Here is a 6,368-nt window from a genome sequence, read left to right as displayed (position 1 = left end):
TTGTGAGTGCTGGCCTATTCGTACATGTGTCCCAGTATGAAGGCTAAGTAACACCTTTCGTAGAAGCGATGAAATCATTTTGTGTAGGCTACAATCTGTCTTGAGCAGTGATCACAGTGTGCTACTATGGTTGTTGCAGTGAAAACATCCATTGCACATGTTTAGCTTTAGCCTTTAGCTTGCAAAAAAATATATTTTCAGTTTCCTTAAAAAGATTTCAAACACACAATTATTTTGAGAGTCAGAAATGAAAAAGGAAGCAGACCCAATTAAGGACGGTTTCTGAAAAAAAATTAAAAAAAAGGTTGTGTAAAAAATCACTTCGCTTCATCACTTTTCGTAAATTAAAGCATGATAATGTATATTTATTTTGAATTTGTATTCAAAGAGATGTAAATTTGTTTGTAACATTTAACAATAGAACAAGAACATTTTAATAGAAATAATAGATTTTTCTTTAAAAAAGGGAGCATTTAAAAAAAATCCTCTCTTTTTGAAAACAAGTCAGCTAATTTTAATGAAGTAAAGAATATCACTTAAAAAAACTGCAAGTGTAAAAAGAAGATAATGTTTACAAAAAACAGTATTTGCCCCTCTGGGCCAACGTAACAGTTTCATGTCAATTGTGTATCAATCAGCTGATTATCACCATACCAATCACCAATTGACATGTATTCACATATTATTGTGGTATGCCATACTGTTGACCAGAAATACTGCTGTGGCTACAGTATGGGGCACACCTTTAAATGCAAAACCGAACAGTTGCATTATTTGCAAGACCTGATGAGAGATCAGAGTGGCTGTAAGGAGTACTGACCACTGTGGAGGTGAATAGAAGTGTAGCAACCCAGTGATGCTGATGAGAGGAGACACAGAGAATTCGGATAGGATCATAGAGACACTCTTACTAGAGAGAGCTGTTGTTTTGCCCTGGAAAACTTTAATTCAATGGAACAATATGAACTACTAACTGATGGCACCAGGTTGAAATCCTCCGACCACAGAAGAAAAAAGGCAACAGCTCATATAATCTCAACGTGAACTGGAAAATTAAAACAAATGGTTATTTTTAAGTCTTGGACCTTGTGGCGCAGGGAAGATTTGTTTAAGGTATCAGTGTGTCTTGACTCTGACAACATGCTCCTAAAGTATTGAGGCACAATGCTTGTTGTTTTCCTCAGATGTTTGCTCAGAGTTGTTTGGGCTCTGTAACAACAACGTAATTAAAGTCCCAAGGGTGTAAATAGCAAGTAAATTAATACTAATTATATGCACAGATGTATAAAATAGCCTGTTTATTCCAGTGGCTTGTTAGAGTAGGACACCATACACAAATAAACTTGCACACACACACACGCACACACTCATGCACGCACACATACACACACACACACGCGCTCACAATCTCAATGTTGTACCTCATGACACAGTAAACATAACTATGTAAATTATGAAGGATGTGGACTTGGCTTCATATCAGAGCGAGGCTACCTCAGCACTTGTTTAGTTGTTAATTAGTTGGGTCTGTTTGCATTTTTATTTATTTATTTTATAGCTGCAGAATTTTAGTTAATAATCTATTCACACTGATATTGGGAGATAAAAGTTGTGCCGAGATGAGGTTGGCAAGTGGAACCACTGCTTTCTTTAAATTATTCATTGAGACTGCAGCCCTGAGTGGCATCCCATGCATTTCAAAGTCCATCCCATAGTTTATCAGCTCAGAGTACACGTATGTGGATTGGCATGTGATGCCTTATCACTCTCCCTCTCCTCAGCATCAAACAGCCTTGTGATATATTATCTCTCTCCATTTGCCTCAACTGAATTAAAATGCTATATCACAAAAAGGCATGGATGGTACAAAGATAAATTGATATGCATCCAAGACGGAGCATGTAATGAAAAGATATGACGGAGAGCACGGACTGCACGGCGCGTTCACTGCCGGCCAAGTCACTGTGTGAGATGGAGAAATGTTCCCTCCGAGGGTGATTTACAAGTTATGGCCTTTTTCTCCTTCATTCCACTGTCATTGAAAGGAGATTAGATGGGGCCGATTGCTTTCGACATCAAACATCGCAGAGTCAATCCATCAGAGCATACTCTTGTATAACATAGCGAGCCTCCTATGAAGAAAGCTTTGTCATTGCATTCACAGGGAAATCTCTCTGTGTCTTCCAGGAGTCCACCCTCCTGCAGCCTCTAACCTCCCCCGTCCTCCATTCCACAGCATAGTAAAATGCTGCTTGCTGGGAAGTAAGGGTACTCTCTTTTCTTCCTTATCCTTTCCATTCCCCCCTCTGCCCCTTTTTCTTTTTTTCTCTCTCCCTTTCTTTATCGTGAACTTGTGAATGGCAGCCAATCAGAGGCAGAGTCCCCTCAGCCTCCCTGACATCCACAGTAAGAAGTGATGCACTGCAAGAGAGAGAGAGAGAAAGAGAGAGAGAGAGAGAGAGAGAGAGAGAGAGAGAGAGAGAGAGAGATTAGAAAGAAAGAGGGAGGGGAGGGGGAGCAGAGCAAAAGAGAGTCAGGGGGATGGAGAAAGAGAGGGAGAGAGAAACATAGAGAGAGGGAGAGAAGCAGGCAGCACGCTCTCTCTCACACACACACACACACACACACACACACACACACACGCACACACACACACTAGTGCACTGTACTGTTGTCAGTCTTGGAATGTAAGCACAGCCGAGAGGAGACAGAATCACTACTGCTAAGCGCTGTTAAGGAGTGAGCAAACACAGAACCATGCACTCAATAATACAGATGGACACTGAGCTGTGAATACCAAAGGTAAGGTTTATGTTTTCTGCTCTCGGTATGAGGATTTTACATAACAGATTTTGGTTATGGCTTATAGACCATGAAGGCTGTTGTGCACTAGGCAAGCCCGAATAATCCACTGTCTCCTGAAAGTGTTTGATTAAACTTTACAATGGTTGATAGAAATAATCAAGACAGCATTTGTCCATTTAGATTCAAATGCATTTGTATTCACAGTTAATAACTGATAACAATATGGGAGTGTATGAGACATTTGAAGGGGAAACAAACTATTAGATTTTCCTTGCAACAAACTGACCTCTTTTGGATAAAGATGTGAACATCGTTAAATGATGTGGGTTTTTGTCACATTTCCTGATGGGGTGAAACATTTCATATACTCCTCTCACCAAAAGTCTTTAATTGTTGGTACACCTAATGAACAGGTTATAAATCCAATACATTCATTAAGCATTTGCAATGTGCACTAGTCTTTATTTTGGCATGTTCCAAATAATCTCTGATAAATTAATTGGTATTTTAGATTCATAAGGCATTCTATGATGTCCACAAACTCTTTGGGACTACCTTCCTTCCTCTCTTAAGCTGTGTATTGACTGCAGAATAAGTCTAACATGAGAGGAGGTAGAAAAAGAGCAGTGGATACTTTCTACAAAACAGAACTGGCACAGTCCTAGTAAAACAGCTTTACAGATGAGAATGCTAGCAGCAGTCCACTTCACCCAGTGTATCATTCTGATTAGATTTCATGAATGGACTCACACGCTCCCAATAAGCTAAGTGATATTCTGACTTTTATGTCAGCTGGCAGAGGGATTTGTGAGTACAGTATGTGTGTGTGAGAGAGGTAGTGATGGAAAATCTTACCTGTCATTAAGTGTAAGCAGAATTGATGGAGAGACTCTGCACTGCTCATTTCTCTAACAAATGCATGGAGGAGTTTATCATGGGGTTTTGAACATCGCAATGAGAGGGAGCAAGCATGTTGGGATGTGCATATCCACTCACAGCCCAAAACACATCTTTCACTCGCTCTCTCTTTCTTTGTCTTTCCCTGATTCTCTCTCTCCCTCTTTCTGTATGGAGCTGCTGCTGTGGTGCTCAGTACAGACAGTTTTATAGTACCCCTTGTGATTTATAATGGTGCAGTTTGTACTGGGTCATTTGTGTAAAGCCATTATAGTTTAACACAAATTAGCCACTAACATGTTCCTGAATTATTGTCAGATATGTTATGGCCTTTCAGTGTTAGAATGAATAACCGTGCACTCATGTTTAAATCCTGCCCTTCTACAAAATCCTGCCCTCCCGCACACTGGCTTTCTCACAAACACTCAACCATCAGTTTCAATAGCTGAACACAACGTAGTCAGTGGCAACAATTTAAATATGTGAACCTAAAATATGTTACAGTTTGAAAATGCTTAGATCAGGCAATACGCGTACATCTATCTGTGCTAACCCAGGACTTTACACATTGCAAGGGAAAGGAATTAATTGTTAAATGGACTGAAAAGGTATTATGGAAATTATTGAAATTCTGTTCTTTATTTCATTATCTATCGCATAGTAATAGACAGTAATGTCAACATGACAGCAGGTTCTATTGAAAATGATTCTTTCTTAATCATCATAGCCTTACAGAGGTCTTCGTACTATGGACCGAGTTTTAAGTTTAGAGTGAAAAAAGCATTACAAAATTGGTTTCTGAACATCTGTGAAGACTGCAGAGCCTTACCAATGACCGCAACCAATGTTAGCGATGTTAGAAAGGTCTAGGGCTCCACCAAGTGGACACTTTCACAGGTGTCTTGCCTTTCACAACTGCATCACTGTCCTTCTGTAGCATTTAGACTCTGTGGTGGTCTGTCAATTTCAGCATGCAATCACTAAAACTATTCATGCTGTCAGTCACAATACAGCCAGTTACATGTCCTCATCCAACAGTTTGAAAACGGTTTGTTTGAGGTTTTGCAACAGATATCAATGTTTGTTGTTTTGTTCATTGTCAATTACATGTTCAATCTGATCAGATGTAATAGGTATACAGTCTTGTCCAAGACCCCCCTCTCTCTATCATTGCATGTGTATGAACCATATGTGTTTACATTATGTGATATTTGATAATTATTTTGCATGACATACTTGGATAAACTAGAGGTTTCAAAACTGTGGTCACCTCAGAGGTAGATCAAGATGAGTGTAGAACCGGTGGCTGATATAGAGAACCACTTTGATGTAAGAAGTATACTGTAGGTGGCACTGTATGGAATGGTCTGAGCATGGTTCTGGGATATGTTTGCCCTGTTCCGGCTTGTTGGTACAGACTCATTCTTGGATCTCAGGAGAATATGTACATCTAGGTTGCCCAGACAGGGAGGGAGCAGTTTGAGCAGACAATGTCTGACTTCCAAAGACCCAGCTGTATTGCTACTAACTTACTGTACTGCATGTGTGTGTGTGTGTGTGTGTGTGTGTGTGTGTGTGTGTGTGTGTGTGTGTGTGTGTGTGTGTGTGTGTGTGTGTGTGTGGGTGGATATGTTCCTGCCAGTTTTTGTACAAGTGATTCTACTTAATCTGTCTCCAAATATTTTCTGATAATCTGTCCATTATTTCCATGATCAAAGGTCAGTCAAATAAGAATGTATTTTGATAATCACAAATATAGATACACAGTTCCACAAGCTCCTGTCAGAATGGTCAACCATGTTTTTGGCTAGATTACTAATACCCTACTCAAAAACAAATCTTGTAAGAGCATATTTAATGATTGTCTTTTCACACTTCTATCTCTGTCTTTTTTCATGGCAAGCCTCTCAAGCTTCCTACAACCTAATCTAATCATAAACAACTTTTTAATACACTTCAGACATTTAATGGACTAATGAAGTTGAGATAATTCAGCGCCAGTCTAACGCATCTGGCAAGAATTCAGTATGCTCGCTCATCCTTTAATGGAGCGTTTGGAGGAATTCTAAAAAGACACACTGGCCTAATGCTTAATAGGCATGCTGCATCAAAGATTAATATCCAGAATGCTATTAAAACTCAAGGACAGCCTTGAATGATAATTAGAAAATGCAATCACAAGAATCAGCCCAGATTAATTGCAGCCAACATTTCCCGATTTCCAGAGTGTGCTGTCACACTCATGGCAAACTCTGGGCACGTACAGTATCATAGTGATATGATCAGCACATCATCAGCTTATGGCTTATTGGCACCCTGTGAGTTTCCCCCCAGTTTTCTCAGCACAATCTGTATCTTTTATCTGCTGTGAGAGAAACCCTCATTATGCATCATGTTTTGAATTCACATTCCATATGACATGTTGGTACAAACATATATGGCTGGTTTCCCGGACCTAGATTAAGCCTAGTCCTAGACTAAAAAACATATTTTGATGGATAATCACCATTGGAAGGCTTAGTCTATGTATGGGAAACTGCCCATAGAGTCTGTGCTTTGTGACAATCATGTACATGTCCCCCTTGTACACTAAATTGTCTGTTTTTAGGTCTCAGACTCTGACCTTAGATGACCGTGACAGAATCCAAAATCTCAACCATCTCCCA

Source organism: Argentina silus, assembly GCF_951799395.1.
Source record: "Argentina silus genome assembly, chromosome: 1".
Classification (NCBI taxonomy): Eukaryota; Metazoa; Chordata; class Actinopteri; order Argentiniformes; family Argentinidae; genus Argentina; species Argentina silus.
The sequence above is the reverse complement of the archived record's forward strand: the minus strand, read 5'-3'. Positions refer to the sequence as shown.